This window comes from Panthera onca, chromosome B3 (assembly GCF_046562875.1).
Source record: "Panthera onca isolate mPanOnc1 chromosome B3, mPanOnc1 haplotype 2, whole genome shotgun sequence".
Classification (NCBI taxonomy): Eukaryota; Metazoa; Chordata; class Mammalia; order Carnivora; family Felidae; genus Panthera; species Panthera onca.
The window spans coordinates 1,398,473-1,418,216 of record NC_138344.1 but is presented as its reverse complement, the minus strand read 5'-3'; the positions used below and the strand labels follow the sequence as shown (position 1 = coordinate 1,418,216).

The following is a 19,744-nucleotide window of genomic DNA, read 5'->3' as shown; positions in this document are numbered from 1 at the left end:
TAAAAAGACATTTCACGTCATACATCAGGGAAATACAAATACAATGAGACAGCTCTACACACCCATGAGAATGGCAAAAATCTGGAACACTGACAACACAAAATGCCGGCAAGAATGTGGAGCAACCGGAACTCTCAACCCTCACTGACGGCAATGCAAAATGATACAGCCGCTTTGGAAGATAGTACGGTGGTTTCTTACAATACTAACTACTTACTTTACAATCCAGCAACAACAGTCTTTGTATTTAACCAAAGGTGAACATGGGAGTTTTACGGCAGCTTTATTCCAGCTGTTAAAACTCTGAAGCAACTAAGATGTAGGTAAATGGGTTAATAAACTGCGGTCCATCCACACGATGGAATATTATTCAGGGCTAAAAAAAAAAACGAGCTATCAAGCCATGCAAAGACGTGGGGTAAACTGAAATGCCTATGACTAAGTGAAAAAAAACCATCTGAAAATACTACATACTGTGTGATTTCAACTATATGACATCTTAAAAAAGGCAAATCTGTGGAGATCATAAAAAGATCAGTGGTTGTCAGGGGCTGAGGAGGAGAGCGTATGGGTGAACAGAAGGACTACAGAAGATATTTAAGGCAGTGAAATACTCTATACACTAACATACACATCTCATCATGTTTGCCCAAACCTGCAGAATGCACACTACCAAGACTGAAGCCTGATGGGCTTTGGGTAGTTATGATGCATCAATGTAGATTCATCAATTGCTTAAATTTTTTTTTTTTTAATGTGTATTTAGTTTTGAGGGAGACAGAGACAGAATGTGAGGGGGTTAGGGGCAGAGACAGGGAGACACAGAATCCTAAACGGGCTCCAGGCTCTGAGCTGTCAGCACAGCGCCCGACGTGGGGCTCGAACTCGCGAGGTGTGAGATCACGACCCAAGCCAAAGGCAGACGCTCAACCAACTGAGCCACCCAGGCACCCCTGGATTCATCAACTGTAACAAATGTACCACTCTGGGGAGATACTGGTAGGGTGGGGGGGGGGGGGGACGCGGAGGACATGCCTATGTGAGGACACAGCAGGTATATAAGAAGTATCTGTACCTTAATTTGGCTGGGAACTGAAAATTCCTCTAAAAACATTAAATCTTCAGGGCGCCTGCGTGGCTCAGTCAGTTAAGCATCTGACTCTTGATATCGGCTCAGGTCATATCTCGCGGTTCGTGAGATCGCACCCCAAGTCAGGCTCTGTGCTGACAGCGTGGAGCCTGCTTGGGATTCTCTCTCTCTCTCCTCCTTTCTCCACCCCACCCCTCCCCTGCTCTCTTTCTCTCAAAATAAATGAACAAACATTAAAAAAATTACCTCTTTAAAAGAAAAAGCTGATGTGTCTGATAACCTGTTGGAAAGGAGACGTGATTTTTCCGACCCCTCCCCCCCACCCGACACTGCTTGTCACCACTTCTCTGCGCAGAAGCCTTCACTACCTCACCGCGGCTCAGCTGCACCAACCCCACAACCAGAGTGCTGTCCACACCTCGGCACTACCCCAAGAACCCAGGAAGGTGGAGCTCACTGGACAAGCAGGAAATTATACCCGCTGAACCAGGAAACCTTTGGTGGAAGTCGTCCAAGAGTCTCTGTTCCTCTCTGCTTTACCAGTTCAGCGTTGTTCCTTTTCAGATTAGAGAAGAAAGCTTTCGCTCTACATTCAAAATAAAATAAGTAAATAAACGAACAACAAATAAAGAAAGAAAAAGGTGGGGGAGGGGGCTCAGTCGGTTAAGCACCGGACTCTTGGTTTAGGTTCGGGCTGTGATCTCACTGTTCCTGAGTTCGAGCCCCACATCCGACTCTGCACTGACAGCCTGCTTGGGATTCTCTCTCTCTCCCTCTCTCTGTCCCTCTCAGAGACTAGCCTCAGTATACACAGCTTGGCAAGAATTTGCTTAGTGAAGCTATTATTTTAGGCAATTAAATAATCTGTCAAGAATAATTTTTCCCACTCAAAATGATTCCATTTCATAAAGTTGCATAGCGACTGAGATTTGATATTCATTGAGAAAAGAGATACATCAAGGGCGCCTGTGTGGCTCAGTCGGTTAAGCATCTAACTTCGGCTCAGGTCACGACCCCGCAGTTCGTGACTTCGAGCCCCGCATCAGGCTCTGTGCTGACAGGTTGGAGCCTGGTGCCTGCTTTGGATTCTGTCTCCCTCTCTCTCTGCCCCTCCCCCATTCACACTGTGTTTCTCTCTCTCTCTCTCTCTCTCTCTCTCTCAAAAACAAAAGGTTAAAAAAATTCACAAAAGAGATACATATTATACATTTTAAGCGATTACCTAAAAAATTAAGAAAAATTGCTGTGTATTCTATTCATCAAAACTAAGTTCTACGTTTTCAAATTATGCATTATTTAATCGTTATAATAGGTAACACTTAAAATCTATTAAGTAAACTATTAACTTGCATGTTTATTATTTGAGAAAACAGCAAAAGATTATTTTGGATACTAAAATATGGCAAATTAAAACTTCTGAGAGTAGTATGGAATTTCCTGCCTCTAAAATACTTTAATGGTAAAAACAACACAACACAAAACAACCCACCAAAACTTCTGCTTTTATAATGGACAACTATGAATTTTAATTAAAAGTTTATAATTACATCAAGCCCCAACTACAGTTAGAGATTCAATCCGTTCAGAAACGGAGTATTTACCTACATTTCTAAAGTCCTACCCATTTGACCTTTTTCTTTCAACACCAGGTTGCTTTCAAAGCTACAGATGAAAAGGCACTTTTTTTTTCAATTGAATAAAAGTCCTCTTGCCTTAAAACATGTTGGAGGGGGTGGTAGAGATAAATAGAATATGAAGGAAAATATTTGAAATGAAAATGATTCGAAATCAACTAGGTCTCAGTTTACCTCAATTCTCTTTCTAGGCCAAATCAGCTGCAGTATTTAACTTTTTTGAGGCCGTAACATCAGATGTGACACCTACTAGTCGGTGGCTTACTGGACCTGTGTTCACAAGTGGATGCTTCCTTCACCGGGTTGCGGAAATGAACAAGGTCTACATTGACAGCGATTTAAGGAGGTCGTTAGCGTTCCCAACAGCTCGGATAAGGTGCTGCTGTTGCACTTGGCCTCATCTTCCTCTGACACAGCTTGGTCCCAAGCTTTTATTACATGTGAGGATTTCAATGGCTTTGAAATTCAAAACCAGCTGCTTTTGGAAAACTACCTGTATCTTTCGTATGCCTCGTTCTTTTATCTTCTTCTATCCTGGGGATGCTAAAGTGTCATATCTTTTTCGGAGCGTTCAAAAAAATTGTCAAAAATGTTTTTTTGAAAACCCTTAAAGCACTTTTAGACTCAGGCAACTGGTTTTGAGATGCCCTGGAAGGGGGAACTCCAAGTCGTTGGTTAGAGCACAAAATGAAGCGGCTGGGAAAGAAGGGGATGGAGAAGCAGGGGCCGGCCTGGGAAGGCTTGGCGGTTGAGAGAAAGGACTGTGGTCTGGCAAACCGGGGTTCAAAGTGTGCCAGCCGCCCACCAGCAGAGTCAACCTCGGACAAGTAAGTTAGCCTCTGCAAACTGTCTCACGTGTTGAATGAAGGTAACGCCACGTCTCCGAGTTGTTTGGGGACTACCTCAGAGAATGCTGAGCGCAGAATCAACCGGTATTATTATTCGCCGGAGGCAGTTCACGAAGTTCAAAGAGCTAGGAGGACCACTAAAGAACTCTGAGAGGAGAAAACGGGGAAGAATGTACAGCAGAGCCGGAACTGGATGAAGATTAGGGAAGAGCCGGCTTTAGCGAGGTAAATGAGAAGCCTCCGCGTGGCCTGAGCAAAGACAGTGAAGAGAAACCGTGGGTGGACTGAAATACAATGGATTTCAAACTGATAGGAGGGGCACCCGGCTGGCTCCCCTGCGGAGCCAGCCTCTCTAGATCTCTGAGCCCTGAGTTCAAGCCCCGTGACGGGCGTAGAGATTACTTAAAAAAAAATCTTTAAGAATAAATAAATGTATAAAACTGATAGGAAGTCAGGGCTCACTGGGGGTGAAGGAGAAGGAAGAATCAAAACAAAACCCAGCTTTTGCATACCATCCACCCTCTGGGACAGAGGGGAAGGGAGGGTTGTAAGATACTGCTGGGAGAGCTACAAAAAGCAGAAAGCAGCTAAAATGTAGGCTTGCCGAGTTTCATCTAGTTTTGGAAGACACGTTTGTGAGCCAGATGAATACGGGTTTCAAGTGCAACCAAAAAATCTGGAGTTAAGATACAGATCTTGGGAGCGTTACTACATACAGTACAGGCGGTTAACTGAAGCCATGGTCCTGGAGGTCACCCAAGAAGTATAGCCTGGGAAGAATGTTAAGGTCAGAATCCTATTAAATTTTAGTATTTAATGGCTATAAGAAGAAACATTTGCAAAAGGCAGAGATCGCAAACAGAAGCTGAGGCAATATCACTAAACTCATGGAAGAGTTTCAAGAAGGAAAAAGTTGTTAATGGTGCTAAATTTCAATGAGTAATTAAATACATACTCCACAAAAATCCACTGGTGGGGGAGGAAGGTGCTTATATCAGGGACAAAATATAAAAGGTCTAAAGAAAGATAGATCTGCTCCTTTTTACCGAAAAGTTTCAAGTTCATTTTTTCTAATGACATCCAAACACAAAAATTCAGATTTAGTCCAACAGGTTCACAGATACATCAGTTAATAAGCACTCCCTGCAAAGTTAGCAAGAAACAATTACTTCCTAAAACATTGACCCATTTTTTATAAAAAAGCCATACAGGAAAACGCTGCAAAACTGCCAAGTCCCCCTATCACACAGAACAGGGAGGCCTTGTCGATAGATACTAAGCCTCTGGTTCTAGGTTCTTGCAAGTTTTACCAACTTACTGCCTATGAACATTGTTTCCTTACGTCAGCAGAGGGGAAAAAAATGCTGCATTCCCCCAGAACGGAGACTAACAAAAGAAACTTTGAATGTAGTGATTAACCCCTCTAGATCACTTTCTTCCCCAACTGTTAAGGAATAAAACGGAGCTATCACTATTCTTTTTTTTTTTAAATTTTTTTTTTTTTTTTTTTTCAACGTTTTTTTTTTTATTTATTTTTGGGACAGAGAGAGACAGAGCATGAACGGGGGAGGGGCAGAGAGAGAGGGAGACACAGAATCGGAAACAGGCTCCAGGCTCCGAGCCATCAGCCCAGAGCCTGACGCGGGGCTCGAACTCACAGGCCGCGAGATCGTGACCTGGCTGAAGTCGGACGCTTAACCGACTGCGCCACCCAGGCGCCCCGAGCTATCACTATTCTTATCTTGCCTCAACATTAGATCCCTTAAAGTCGTCTTCTCCCTCGAGAAAACTGGCTTCTACCTGTGAATGAAACCAATATACCGACGAGCATCTGCCTCTTTGCCATGCATGTACCATCTACCGTACCGGCCTCGGCCTCACACAACCAGGGAGGGGCAGACTTGTAGTATATTGCTTTCAGACCAAGAAAATATCCATGATCTAAGTATTTAAGCACTAACACACATTTTAAATATTCAAGGGAAGCCCAAACAATGGTTCTACTCATGAGGTATTTATCTGTGTAAACCCTGACACGTCCACAAAATTTAAATGCGTAGAAAAATGCATCTGATGGTAATTCTTTCACTAATTAAAACCGATGACTGAAGTTTTTTTCTTTTACTCAACTGTTAGGGAAACCCAAGTGTCTGGAAAACTGAAAACTCTTTACCTGTAACAAACGAAATGGCACATTAAAAAAAGTTTTCCCCCGAAACAAACACAATGACCAACACAGCGACATCACACTAGCTCTGGAAGTTGGAGAGGCGATGTTATTGGCAACTGAAACAGAAACTCACAGAAAATGAGTTAAATTATTTAAATTGCAGCTGAACTAGACGAAGATTCTACATGGTCAACTACTGTCGCATCAGGGAGTGAGAGCCTGCCTCCCATTTGTCAATTAGTGTTTTTAATTGTCTTGAGTTTTGCCGTCAAACAACTTTTTCACTTTAACCCAGAACGTCGGTTAGCAAGTTCATAACCCCAACAGTTACGGCCTCCCCGCTGCACACGAGCTGCCCAGGGCACAAGATCAGCAGTTAGTGCCCAACACAGAGGGCTCCCGGAGACGGACGGGACCGGGGTCGAGGACGGCCGCGTGCGCACAGTCCTGGCGTCTACCTGAAAAGCCACGAGATACCGGAAAGGCGCTCGCATCAGGCCATCTCAGGCTGCAGATTGACACACGCCAACTCCGTTTCTCTCGCCTACCGACAACCCGGAGGTGCACAGGCAGTGACGAAGGCTGTCCGCACCCGTCTGGAGGCAGGGGTGTGGGCGGCCCCCCAGCAGCCCCTCTACAATGTCTGCGTACAGCTCCTGGGGGGAGAGCACCTCTTCTGCGTGCGCCCATGGGACAGGGCGCCCACTGCAAAACCTGTCTCAACGGCAGCCTGGTACTTACTGGCAGCGACACGTACCGTAAGTACGATACCCCACGACGATGTAATTGTTCACTTACGCGGGAAAAAACGTGCCCAGTTTTCTTCAGCTCATTTCCACGTCCAGAAAATGGATTTAGGTTCATCTACAACTTGGAAAACGGGACTTAAAGTAGGTTATCAGTTTAGGCAAAAGCTACTCACCAAACCAGAGGGCTTCAGAGGTGCACCCTAACAGAGCGTTTAAGGGGCATGTCCCATCAGAGAAATCGTGAGGCACATCCTGCCGGTGGCGGCATAAACTGGCATCACCTGTGCAGAAAGCAATTTGGCCACTGAAGTGTTCACATCCTTCCATCTACGTAAACCCGCTGGGGATTTTTCCGAAAGAAAAATAATCTTGGGGCGGAACGGGGAAAGAGGAAATCTTTTGACACGTACACACAGAAGTGTGTTTAATGCAACACTGTTCAAAATGCTGAAAAGTTAGGAACGGCCTGAATGTAGTACAGGCAAAAGACTGGGTGAATGAAGGTCCCACTAACCTCAAAGAACGGTAAAATTAAAATAGTTTTAACGGATGATAGAGTCTCGTGAAAGAGAATATAAAGCCGCACTAATCGGCCATCGTGGGGAAAACACAAGAACCTGGTGAAGTACAGAAGAGGGAAAAAAATAACAGCACCACACAACGCTCTTACGGGTGTTGCGGGCGACTTTGTCTGATTTTATCATCGCTGTTCTGGGACGGTTTAAGCAATGCTAGAACAGGCAAGCACTAATTAAAAACGCTTTGCAGGAGCTGAAGGTGCAGCAATGTGCTGCAAACGCAGTTACACTGTGGCCGAAACGCTGAGCCGGCTCCGCCCGGCACTCGGCCGGCGATCATTCAAACCAACTTTTACACCCCGATTTCTAGACCAAAGGGCAGCGAGGTAAAGAAACCAGTCCGGTACCCAAACCACTGTAATTACTTATCAGTAAAACGGTGTCAACAGACTCGCAGATACTTTTTACAAAGTTTTGACCGCCCACCTACAGCCTTCGAAACTATAAACGCATCCATTTCCTGTTTCAAAAGGGCGTTTCTTACCTCTACCCTTCAAAGAAAGGAAGTTTGAATGAAGGAGAAGGCAGTTTTACCTGGTTCTACACAGAATGCACTCGATGAGCTTTCCAAAAACAAAATTACGAGCCTACTAAATCTGCAAACTTACACTACCCAGAAGTTGGTGGGGGAGGGGGCGCCCTGGGGGCAAGGACGGAACTCAAAGGGCTGGCACTTCAGTCCCTTGGACATCAGAAACGTGCGCCCACCGCAGGTGCCTCTCCCGGCACTCGGCGCCCCAAGTTTACGGAAAACGACCCACCAAACACCTCGAGATGTCATTTATAAAACCGACAAGCGACTGCTCCCACGTCCAGCCCCAGAGAAAGCCTGTCGCCGGGGAGGACTTCGATCCCCACGATCTCAGCGACACTCAGTTTCTGAACTACAGACCACGATAAAACAAAGTCAAGTTTGATTCTCTCAACACCTATTTCCTGTGCAAACAGCCCTTTTGTTCTGCTCCCCTGCTTGATTTTAATGTTCAGTTTGCGTCAGAAAACAGCCACAGTGACAGAACCTAGCATACACAGCAGCACACAGGAGCAAGAGCGTAAAACAAAGGGTTATTAAAAGATCGGAACAGAAATCCTACCCACAAAACCTGCACAATTTTCTGTTTGCTTCCCCTCAGATTAACTTCACTTGAAGCTGTGCTCCGCCGCAACCAAGCCTGGGCCGCAAGCTCCTCCTCCTGCGCGGCTACTGGCCGAGGACGGGACGCCCCGCCCCGCGGGCCAGGCCCGTCGCTGTGATTGGAGGCGGCGCACACCCATCATCTTCAAGAACTTTTCCTTGCTAGCAGGTTCGGCCGCACACACTAAAACCCCCTGATAAGCTGGTTTCTTAAAGAAACAGGAGGTCGTGTTTCGGTTTTCCCATCACATCCTGTTTGCTTACTCTTTTGTCTGGGCAAAAAAATAAATACTCTACGTAACGGCAACGAAAACCTGGCAGAAGCGGCTTTAATTTGCAGTTCAGTGACCGACTGTTTAAAATGCAATGCTGTTGGCCTAAATCATGTTGTATTTCTACAGAGCCATGAAGGTAAAGTTACACTTTATAAGACAGACTCCTTTTTCAATAGAGTTCACATTTTGCCTGAATTTTTTAAAGTGGCAACAGAAAATCCACGGCACAATTTTGCTAAAAGGAAGAAAACAGTATTTCCTCTAGGACTTAAAAATGCGATGATTTCGGGTATGGAAAATATATTTTTCCATATATATTTCTAAGTTACCAAATTCACTGATACTGTGTTCTCAGCATCACAACAAAGTGAAAATTTTGGTGACATCAAACCCTGACATCTCTACTTAAAAGGGAAGGGAAACACGGAGGCAGAAACACTATTTCCGTATTAGCAGGGTTAGCGGTCTGACCTGAGCACTCTGCCACGGCCAACAGGGAGCCACTGCAAGCCGACACCCACGAAAGGGAAAGGCAACCTGCTCCAAAGACATGTCCACAGACAAAGTTCAGGAAGACTGAAGTTGCCTTATGCTTAAAATTACGGTTGCCTTTTTAAAAAAGGTAGACCAAACTTTGCAGCCCACTGGAGCATTCGTTCACTTAAGGGGGCAAGGGCGCACCGAGGTGCAGCCACAGGTAGGGTATATTCGCCCCGGAAAATGCGAAGTCACATTAATGTTACCTCCAGAGACTCTACAGTCTCTACATAAGCACTTGGATTTTTCAACAAACAAAAAGACTGACCATGACGCTATATGTTACTAAGTTTCCTATATTTTACTATCTTTACATAAGTTAGAACTGCTTATGTTTTAGTTCCTCGGCCCATCAACTATTACTGTCACTAATCCTTACCTGACCGAATAGCATCATTCAACTTGTTCAGTAAAGTGTAATTTTCACCTCTACCAAAAATTTTAACTGATTTATGAGAAAAACCAAAAGAGTAAGGCAAATTAAAGTGGTTCTTCTTAAAAATACTTTCAGTAAGTTTCCACAACAATTTTTTAAGTTGAACGTACGGTTCACAAAGCTCAGAATCTTGCAAGCGTCATTCCTCACAGAAAACCCATATACTACAACACAAAGCCAACAAACTTGTTTTGAATACAAAGAGAAGTCTGTATGAAACCGAAAATGCACATAATTGCAACTAGACATGAATATGGAATAATACCCTGCAGAAGCCCAAACAGCTGCATCATCTATTATGCCTTTTAAGTGGACAAATTGAAAGAGCCAATTCACAGAGGCCTCGTCCCAAGATCCTTTGCAAGGATTCACTGCTGTGAATGCTCAGTACTTCACGAGTCAAGTTCAGGTTTTCTTCCCACTGCGTGCACACTCTTGCAAAAGAACACTGGAAGCAGAAGAGGTACAGGGGCAGGTACAGGAAGGGCACATAGATTGAGTTACAGCATAAAACCTGGAAAGGAAAACGTTTTAGATGGCCACAATTTGATAGGGTTACAGAAAAAGATGGCAAACATTTAAATCTTAAAATGTGGCAAGCATAAAATTAGTACACAGTTACAGGAACCAAAAAACCTTTGCTCTGACATCAATTTTTCACTTCAGTTAATTATTTGTATAAAATACACACCTATCACATACACTAAAATAATACCGGGACCCCTCTCGATCTGTAACCAGTAAAGAGATATGGACTTAGTTATGCCGGATTGTTCGAAGATCTCTAGGACCTACTTGGAAGAACTTCATGGTGACAAATACCATTTTAGGTGGCTCACAGTTTAAAAATACGAGGATTTTGTTCCATTTCTCAATCAGTAGAAGAAAACAGCAAAACTAAGTAAAAGGAAAGCAATACCACGACCGAGATTATTTGAAAACAGTATCGCTTCATAGGAACAAGAGGCCTGCGAAAGCTCCAAGGCTCCCTGATTGCCTGTGACAATACCACTTTTTGAACACTGAGTGCTCAAAGGATACACAGTATATTCTTGGTGGGGGAGGAGCTCAGAAGCTTCCCCAAACCTATTAACCGACCAGAGTGTAGAAGATAACAAGCCAGAACAACCTGGTCCCATCTCAGTTTAAAAACACCCTCCCTAAAGAGGAAGTGCCCAGATTAATTTTTGGTCTGGTACAGAGCAGGATAGGGTGAAAGCTTTCTTAGTATCTTAAAGGGCTGCGAATAGCTCAAACTATTCCTCTTACAACAGAAATTAATCCTTGGCATGATCCCTGGACACCAACAGGTGGGTTTATGCAGTAGTTGATAAAAGGGCCAGCTTGACATTCTCAGAGCATGACCGGGTCACTAAAGATATAGTCTGAAAACCACTATCTAATGGGGGAAAAATATATACACGTATACTTAAAGAAATATTTCCCTGACAAATATACACTGCTTACAAAGGTGAGGCCCGTATTTGAGTTTCCAACTCCTGATGTGTGTCTTCCGTCCGTTAGAGGAAAACGACAAAAGGTGAGCCCTGGCAGCAAGGGAGTGGTAAAGGCCCCTTCAGCAAACTACTAATCACAAAGGGAACATTAAGGATAGAAAAGCACAAAACAAGCTGAGGTGTCTTTCTAGAAGACAATAAATTGCTTTGTTTTAAATCTAATGGGATAAACAAGGTCACCAATAAATGTAAACAAAAAAGAACAGGGATCACAGTATCAGGACCAAAGTATAAATAAAGGAAAAAGCAATCACAGTACTCAACTCTTAAGACTGAATAACTGTAACGTTTCGTGTGCCAAATAACATACCACAGACGATCGAAGGAAACTGCTAGACACAGAAAAATGATGGAAAACAGACTGGCCGACTTGTAGGTTCCCTCTCTCCTTAGCAGCCTAAGCTAGAAAAAAATAAAAGATAAAAAGATAAATGATCCACACTAATTATTTAATAAGATTAATTTTTATATAGTTGTCAAAAAAAAGCTGTTTTTTTACAACAGGCATGGAAAAAATTTTTTAAATTATACTCACAGACAGCTAACAATTTTGAAATGCACAAGGTGAACAGGTAACATCCTCGGATGACTATAAAGTAATGTTCAAAGTCAATACGAAGGTTATTAACTCATCAAACATTCTGAACCCCTACTACACCCGGGGCACCACGAGCTGCTGTAGACGCCACCACAAACTGTCCCGCCCCTGGAGAGACTCAGGGTCCAAGTCAGCTCTGTTGTCCAACAGGGATGTGACAGGAACCACAGCAATTTTCGGCTTTCCGGGAGTCACGTTAAGACATTAAAATAGTTCAATTAACTGTCGTCATATATTTTACTTAACACAAACCATATAAAATGGCATTGCTTCAATAAGTAATCATTTTTAAAACTGAGGTTGCCTTTTTCTTTTTTTGTGCTGCAAATCAAGTTCACATTTCATACTTATAGACCAACTCGGACTTGCCATATTTCAACAACCAGTAGCTACTTAAATTTCTGTCTCTGCTGTCCACACTAGCCACGTGTGCCTGCTAGGCAACTGGTATGTTACTAGTAGGCTGAGGAACTGAATGTTTACTATCACTTAATTGTACTTAATTTAAATAGCCACAAGTGGCTATGTACCAGATTGGAAACAACAGCTCCAGCGGAAGAAACAGACACGAAATAAGACAAATCACACACACTTAATGAATTGCAATTATTACAAATGTTTGCAGAGGAAATGTCCGATATGAAATGAGTAAATACAGCCAATGGAAGGACTACACCTCTTTTGGCACCTTTAAGGAAGGAGCTTCAAGGAACTCGCAATTAAGCAAAAAGGCACAGCCTATGCAAAGGTCTTGAGTGGAGGAAAACTGAAAACACGGTAGAAATCATGAAGGAGAGAAGCAAGGGGTGAGATAATCTAACTTGTAGGAGGCTGACTTGGGTCCCAGAAAGCAGACAGGACAGGAAGGCGGGGAGCGGAAGCAGCCCTGTCTAGGACACAATGTGAGTCCCCCAAAGTAGCCTCCAGCAGCCCCACTGCCCGCTCAGCAAACTGCAGTCATGCCAACCTTCCGTCAAACCCTAATCAGGTCAAGCTCTGCGGCCCTCCTTGTGCCAGCGGTTCTCTGTGCTTGGAAGCCTCCCCCAGCTCTTTCTGGATCTTAGAACTCTGCGTCACAGTTCCAAATTCTCCACGGCACAAGCTTTGGGCTCAAAACTATTTATTTACGAGGCAACTCTTACCAGACAATTTTGCCAGAGACATTCAGTGTGCCGCCGTTATTATTATCGTATTATTATTTTAATGTTCTGGAAGATTGGGGAAGCTAAACAAAACTCCCCAAACAAACCTTGGTACCACATCAGGCTTAAATGTGACATCCTCACAAACACGTTCTCAGGACATCCAATTAGCACCTTCCAATCTCTATCAGCACACCCCATTTCTTTCCTTCCTAGTACTTGCCAAAGTCCAAAAATTCTTTATTCATTGGTTTGTCGACAGCCTCGCTTTCCCAAAGACCGTGAACTCTGAAAGCAGAGGCCCCGGACAGCTCACGGCGGCAGCCTCAGTACCACGCACCCCCCACCTCACCCCACCCCACCCCCGGCACGGAGCACCTGCCAGGAAGACTGCTAAGTAAATATTTCTATCTGTCACGGGTCAGGATGTAAGGATCCCAGCTAAAGCCCTTCTCAAAGGAGAATTTAACAGCATTAAATTTTTTTATTATTACACAACACAAACCATTAAGCGTAGAAATAGATTTTACGTTTTTAACGTAAAAATTCAACTCCCCCCCCCCCCCCCAAAAAAAGTGAAGACCCTGAGGAATCAACTAAAAATCCCAAGGACAAAGCAACAGCCAAAAACTGGGGGAGGAAAAGGGAGGGAGACTTACAGCAACAAAATAAAAATACATTATTCTGCCCAATTACTAAACAATGCGTGCCAGTCTCAAGTCCTTCATATTGAACAGAAGCTAAAAAGAACCAAGTATATATATGCTTTCAGTATACGATAAAAGCTTTATTTCAAGGCAACAAGAAAAAGACTTTTGTTAATGGGGCTAAAACAACGAATTATTGAGGAAAAATAAGGGAGGTTATTTCACTTCACATATTATGTCAAAACAAGCCCCGGGTGAATAGAGAGAGGAAGATGTGAAAATGAAACCACAAAAGAACTAGAAGAAAACAGTTATCTGGACAAGAGAATCCATTAAGTACAAATGTAAAGGAGAAGCCGTAAAATTTCTTAAAAGGTAAAAACTCAAGTTTAAAAAAAAAACAAAACACCGTAAGCAAATAGAAGGGATATGAAGAACCAGGGAAAAGATGTTCAGCATGTGACAAAATGCTGCTATCCTAAATCTATAAAAGAATAAAGAGGCATCGCAATGATAAAACACCACCCCAAATGAGTAAAAGACAAATTAGAAGAAACAATACCCACCACTCCATTCATCATCATAATTAATCTAAGAAGTACATCATGAATCTTATGAAAAGGGAAGGCACGAAAGAAAATCAAGTGTTGGTAAGGATATGGAGGAGAAGATGTGTATTGTCTCACATTTTTTGGTAAACTTTATACTGCTTTGGCCAACTGTGTATTATAATGCTAGTTAAATTTTTAAAGTAAGATTTGGCAATATTTCTAAAAAGACAAAAAATGTTCACTTGCTTTGACTCTGTAAGACGATCGAATCCTAAAGAAAGATGTAGCTCTTAAGAGCGTCTTCACCACAGGGTGATGGCGACAAAAAGATAAAGCAACAAGTCACACCCAGCAGGTGAGGAACCACAGGAGGATGGAAATGGCATGTGCCCTGGCAGAACCCTGTCACTACCGGTGGCTCTAACTTCTGCCCTCAGGTCGAAGACAAGAACCAAACAAACCACGTCAGAGGACAGGTTCTAGGAGAAGCGCGGCAGAGTGACCCAGTGGGCAGGGACTGTGGCCTGTGAGCGCATCCCTGAAGGAGTGCCATCCAAGCAGAAATACGGTGGAGTGTGCCAGGCAGGAAAACCCAACAACTTCGACGCCAGCAGCTCGGCATGCTCAGGAAGCCCAAACAGACCAGGACAACAGCGGTGCGGGGCTCGGGGACAAGGCAGGGCCGGCCTCCCGGGGCAACGCTGTCCCGACAGAGCCTGACACGAGTCCCAGCTGCATGTCACGTGGAAAACACACATCGGATTTTGAGGCCAGTCTAAAAAAAGGTAAGTAAAACATCTCGATAACTTCTTATGCTAATTACTTACAGAAATCCTAATATTTTGTGTTTAGCAAATTATATCTCACCTGTTTCTTTTTTTAACACAGCTATCAGGAAATTTTAAATTACTGCTCTAGGGTCTAGGTGCCACAGTAAAAAGTTTCAATTTTATTTTGTGTATGGAGAGTCATCAGAGGGTGCCGAGCCTCTGATGTACACATTTAAATTACTGCCGTCCACAGGAGCAGCGCCCAGACTACAGGAGAGCGGGCACTGGGGCAAGGGGACCACGCGGATGACTACTGGTGGCATCCTGTGTACAACAGAGGTGCGGAGACAGATGGTCTTTGGGGGGAGTTGTGAAGGGAGAGGCAGTCTAGTGTGGCTTACGATTCCACTCTCAACCGTCCAGAATGTCCACGACCGAAAAGGCTGGGGGTACACTGGCCAAAACGTTAACAACAGTTATCTATTCTTTGTAACTTTCTATTTCTTCTGAAAGTTTGGGGGGAAAACACACATTGCCCTTAACACAAAAAGGAGGGCTTTTTAAAGCTTTTAAGGATACATGCGTTTTTGGTAGGGTGTAACAGCCCTACCAAGAAAGCGCACCCTGCTCTCTGCAAACTACACGTGTTGGCAAACTACCACACACCCCCTCTACTGGGTCCTTGAAGTCAAGTTACTCGAAGCTACTATAAACGCCTATTACTCGCACTCGCCATTTTCCGGAACCGAATAGCCCCCTACCCCTGAGCGCACTGCCGGGGGCGTGATGCGCGGCACACAGCTCTGGAGGGCACACCTTGGGGTGCCCGCAGGGCCGGGGATAAGGGACTCAAAGGTACTCAAATGTGTGGTGAACTTATCCTAACAGCGAGCACACATCCTTCTCCAAAAACGTTCCACAGGACACACACGGTGTGAGCCCACAGGAGAACACCCGGGTCCCAATCCTCTCCCGTAAAGCGAGGCTCTGCCATCTGACAGGTGCTTCCCTTACCCGAAGTCTGCAAAGCTAGGAGGGTAAACTGAGGACAGGTTTCTCTTCCAGGAGTATGCTACGGAAAAAGAGAAGGTTTAAGGAATTTGCCAGAGATTACACAAAGCGGGGTGGCACAGAGTGCTTCATTTCACACGCCATCAAGTGTTTTTTTTCTACTGTATTTACTTCTGCGTTGAGAAAGCAGTGAGCAAAGGTGCCCGACTTCGCAGTGTGGTTTCAAAGGAAAAGCGTCCTTACACGCACCTTGATGGGAATCTCCGTTCCTCCTGCACCTGTTCAAAACCTATTGGCCAATCGCTACGGCTGCGAATCTCCCATTAAAATACACCTATTTTCCTCCTGACCACCTAAGACTCCCTAACGCAAGCTACCTGCATCGTTCACTCCAGAGAATGTCTGGCGCTCGTGCGCCAGGAGCCAGAAAACAAGAAATGCTCCCAAGAACACGGCTGCTGATAGCAAAGCACGGTGCAAAATATTTCCAAGTGCCTAACCCTACTCGAGATGAACACAGTATCGTACAGCGAAGAAGTGATAGATGGCCACCCGCTCTTTTGCAATCTGGGGGCGCCCGTGGGGCTCAGTCGATTAAGCGTGTAGCTTTGGCTCAGGTCATGATCCCGCCGTTTGTGAGCTCCAGCCCAGCGTTGGGCTCTGTGCTGACAGCTCGGAGCCTGGAGCCTGCCTCCGATTCTGTGTCTCCCTCTCTCTCTGCCCCTCCCCCACTCGTGCTCTGTCTCTCTTCCAAAAATAAATAAAGATTTAAAAAAAATTAAAAAAAAAAAAAAAAGGAATATCTATTGGAGGGGCGCCTGGGGGCTCAGTCAGTTAAGCGTCTGACTTTGGCTCAGGTCATGATCTCCTGGTTCATGGGTTCGAGCCCCGCGTTGGGCTCTGTGCTGACAGCTCGGAGTCTGGACCCTGCTTCGGAGTCTGTGTCTCCCTCTCTCCGCCCCTCCCCCGCTCACGCTCTGTCTCCCTCTCAAAAATAAACATTAAAACAATTTAAAAAAAAAAAAAAAAAGAAGCAATCTGGACAACCCACTGCTTGAACACACACCTGTGCGTGGTGGAAAAAACAGGGGAATGATAAACACCCAGTTGACTGGACTGGATTGATGACCTACGTAAGGGGGAGGGGGAACAGAGCAGATAAGAAACCCAGGGGCAGATCCAAGTTTTATTCCGGTTTCTGGTTTGGGAGCGACAAGTCCAGGATTTTCACTCTGTTTTTCTCTTTATACGCGGCGGGGCTGTGCGTTCTTCTGCGACAGCAACTATGTCTTTCGATACTTTTTTTTCCCCCCTTTGCTTTTCGGAAGACGGCTTTCCTGAGCGTTAACTGCTGTGCGGAGAGGCGTCCACGCGGGACGGGGAGGCTGCGAGCAGCTGGGACAGACCCGCACGCCCAGGAAATGGTCACCGAAGCCCAGACAATAGCCCCTCCAGTCCCACGCTGGCCGCCGGCACCCCGCTCCCCGCCCGCTGCCTTCCTTCCACCGTACAAGGCCGACGGAAAAAAGTGGAGGCAGCCGGCTGGGTAAAGTCAGATGTGCCCATTTTGCAGGAACGGAGCGCTTCCCCCCGGAAGCTGCGGACGGCGGCCCTACGGTCACTAACCGCCTCCCCCCGCCCCACCCCTCCCCACCCCACCGACCCGGCGCCCCCGGGGTGTCACACGGCGCCCCTGCCCGGCCCCCCCACCCCCCGCCCGCGCCGTGACAGGCGGGACCCCCCGCCCCGGGGCCGCAGCAGGTGGAGGCCCGCGTCCCCGGGACCCCAGGACCCCCGCTCGCCAACTGCTCGCTACCGGGCCGGGGGTCCGCGAGCGCAGCCCCCGGCCCGCCCCCCGCCCTCGCTTCCGCCCGCCCGGGAGCGCCGCGGCCGCGCCTCAGCCGCGCCTCAGCCGGTGGGGGAAGGGAGCGGCCCCGGCCCCCCGGCCCCCCGGGCTCCGCCGCGCCGCTCACCTGGCGGCGGCCTTCCCCGCCTGCCGCGCTGCCCGCCGCCGCCGGTCGCCGGTCGCCGCCGGAGAGTGGGGACAGGTGAGGCCGCCGAACTCCTGCTCGCTCCGGCCCCGCCGCCGCCGCCGCCGGCCCTCCGTCCGCTGTTTATTAAACTTTTCTGTTTGGTTGTTCGGCCTGTGACGCGGCCGCGGGCCCGAGCTCCGCGATTGGCCGGCGCCCGGCGCTGACGCGGCGCCCCGCCCGCCGCCTAATTATTACCGGCCGGGAGGGGCCTCGGGGCGAGCGCGCGGGGGGCGGGGCCTGGCGCGCCGGAGGCGGGGCTGGGGCCCGCGGCGCCAGGCGATTGGCCGGCGCCCGGCGCGGAGCCGCTCCCCGGCCCTTACCGCCCGGCGGGCGCTTCCTGGACTCGGCTCCGGCGGCTGCCGGCGCGCCGGCGAGGATGGAGAGTGAGGGGGCCGGGGGCCGGCGGCGGCCCCCTCTGTCTGGGGGAGGTCCGTTCTGCCCCCGCCCGCGGCGCTGGGAAGTGTGTGCTCCACCTGCCAGTTGGGCCCGAGGGGACGCGGAGCCGGCCCCGCGTGCAACCGCGTGCCCTCAGCCCCGCGAGCGCAGGGTCCGAAGTCTGGGGGCGCCGGCGCGCTGAGGGGAGCGAGACTCGACGCGCTTGCACACGAAGGCCCAAGTACGTGCACACGGGGACACACGCGCCCTCCCGAGACCCCGCCCAGCGGAGCGGTGCAAGCCGCCCCCGCAGTGTCCGGGACCCCAGGCTCCCGGGCAGCCCCGCGGGAGGCCCGAGATCACCGCTCCAGGGCCTTCAGCCCCACCTTGAGGGAGGGTGGGGCCGACCGGCGGAGGCCGGAGGGTTCTATTTTCAGATCTGATGTTTTATTCTCCGCGAGTTTTTTGCGTTACTGTTGATGTTCAAAACTACAGTATCAGAATCCTAGGTATCAGGATTGCTGAGCTTTTTGGTGCTGTTTACGATGATGTAAAGCTTGAAGTGAGTACCTCACTGTCTTCGCCCCAGTGGGGTCTCACTTTGGGGAGTCAGATCTTCGCGGTGCTGGCCGTGCAAAGGTTAGGCCTCCTGCAGCAGGACTTGGGGATAAGAAGTGGTTAACCATTGAGAAGATGCAGGCCAGAAAGGCTTCAAGGAGGAGGTGGCCTGCATTGGCTTTGCGCACTGCAGAGTGCATAGGGCTTGGCCATGCTGGGATCCCAAAGCAGCGTTTTCCTGCTCTCCTAAAGAGGCGGGAAGATACAATCGGGAGTTGAAGGACAGGGTGATGTGTTGTGAGATGACCGATGCTTCAGGGCGAAGTAAGGAATGTCTGTCCCACGTCAAGCGGAGGCTGGTGTCAGCGGTAGAATGGGCACGGCGGTAACCTGCAGGGAGCTTGCCCGGGGCCTAAAGGTATTCATCGGGTGGGCATTCACGTTCAATTTTAAAAACACAAACCTTAGGTTAACCCATGAGAAGGGGATTTTGGCCAAGAGTGTCGTCTCTGATAATGGAGACCAGGTTATATCGGAGAAAGTCCCAGAAGCCAAATTGAGTATTTCGCTTTACTTGGTGGGAAACGGGAAGCCATAATAGAGCGAAAAGAACTATAGAAAAGGGAAATGGTGGGTTGCAACCTTTTGGTGGATTCTGCTGGAACCAGGACTGATTTTGCAGCCTGGTTTTCTTTCGGCTTCTTCACTGCCCTCCTGCCATTGGAGAACTGTATGCAAAGAATTCAGGGTCTTGGCCACGGTTCACGTCCCCACTCAGACACATTTTTGACTCGGTGATGTTGAGCCATACCCATAACTCCCTGGGTCTCAATTTTCTAGTAGTTTGGGGAACATCAGTGAACAAAACAAAGATTTTTCTTTCTAACGGAGGGGATACAAGCAAAACAGTCGTACGTTTTGTGTTGTTAGAAGGTGGTAAGAGGGGCACCTGGGAGCGTACAGTTTCGGCTCAGGTCACGATCTCGCGGTTCGTGGGTTCGAGCCCCGCGTCGGGCTCTGTGCTGACAGCTCGGAGCCTGGAGCCTGCTTTGGATTCTGTGTCTCCCTTTCTGTCTGCACCTCCCCCTTT

General features: G+C 47.4%; 1 protein-coding gene and 1 long non-coding RNA gene across 5 annotated transcripts in view; one reads left to right on the top strand and one right to left on the bottom strand.

Moving 5' to 3' along the window:
- The window catches only part of ZFAND6 (zinc finger AN1-type containing 6), a 74,199-nt gene extending 56,360 nt beyond the window's left edge, over positions 1 to 17,839 (bottom strand). Inside the window, exons 1-2 of one of the 3 annotated variants that reach the window (XM_078449115.2) lie at positions 17,662 to 17,839; positions 11,280 to 11,371 (exon numbers count right to left, since the gene is read on the bottom strand). The gene's annotated coding sequence lies outside the window, so the exon portion shown is untranslated. Of the gene's footprint in view, positions 1 to 8,163; positions 8,774 to 11,279; positions 11,372 to 17,661 lie in introns of those variants that run through there. The other 2 variants (XM_078449113.2, XM_078449114.2) reach the window with 2 other exon arrangements.
- A 123-nt stretch (positions 17,840 to 17,962) lies between these two features.
- Positions 17,963 to 19,744, top strand: part of LOC132668587 (uncharacterized) — a 45,833-nt gene continuing 44,051 nt past the window's right edge. The window contains exon 1 of one of the 2 annotated variants that reach the window (XR_014137764.1): positions 17,963 to 18,337. This is a non-coding gene — a long non-coding RNA (uncharacterized LOC132668587). The remainder of the gene's footprint in view (positions 18,338 to 19,744) is intronic. The other variant, XR_014137763.1, reaches the window with a different exon arrangement.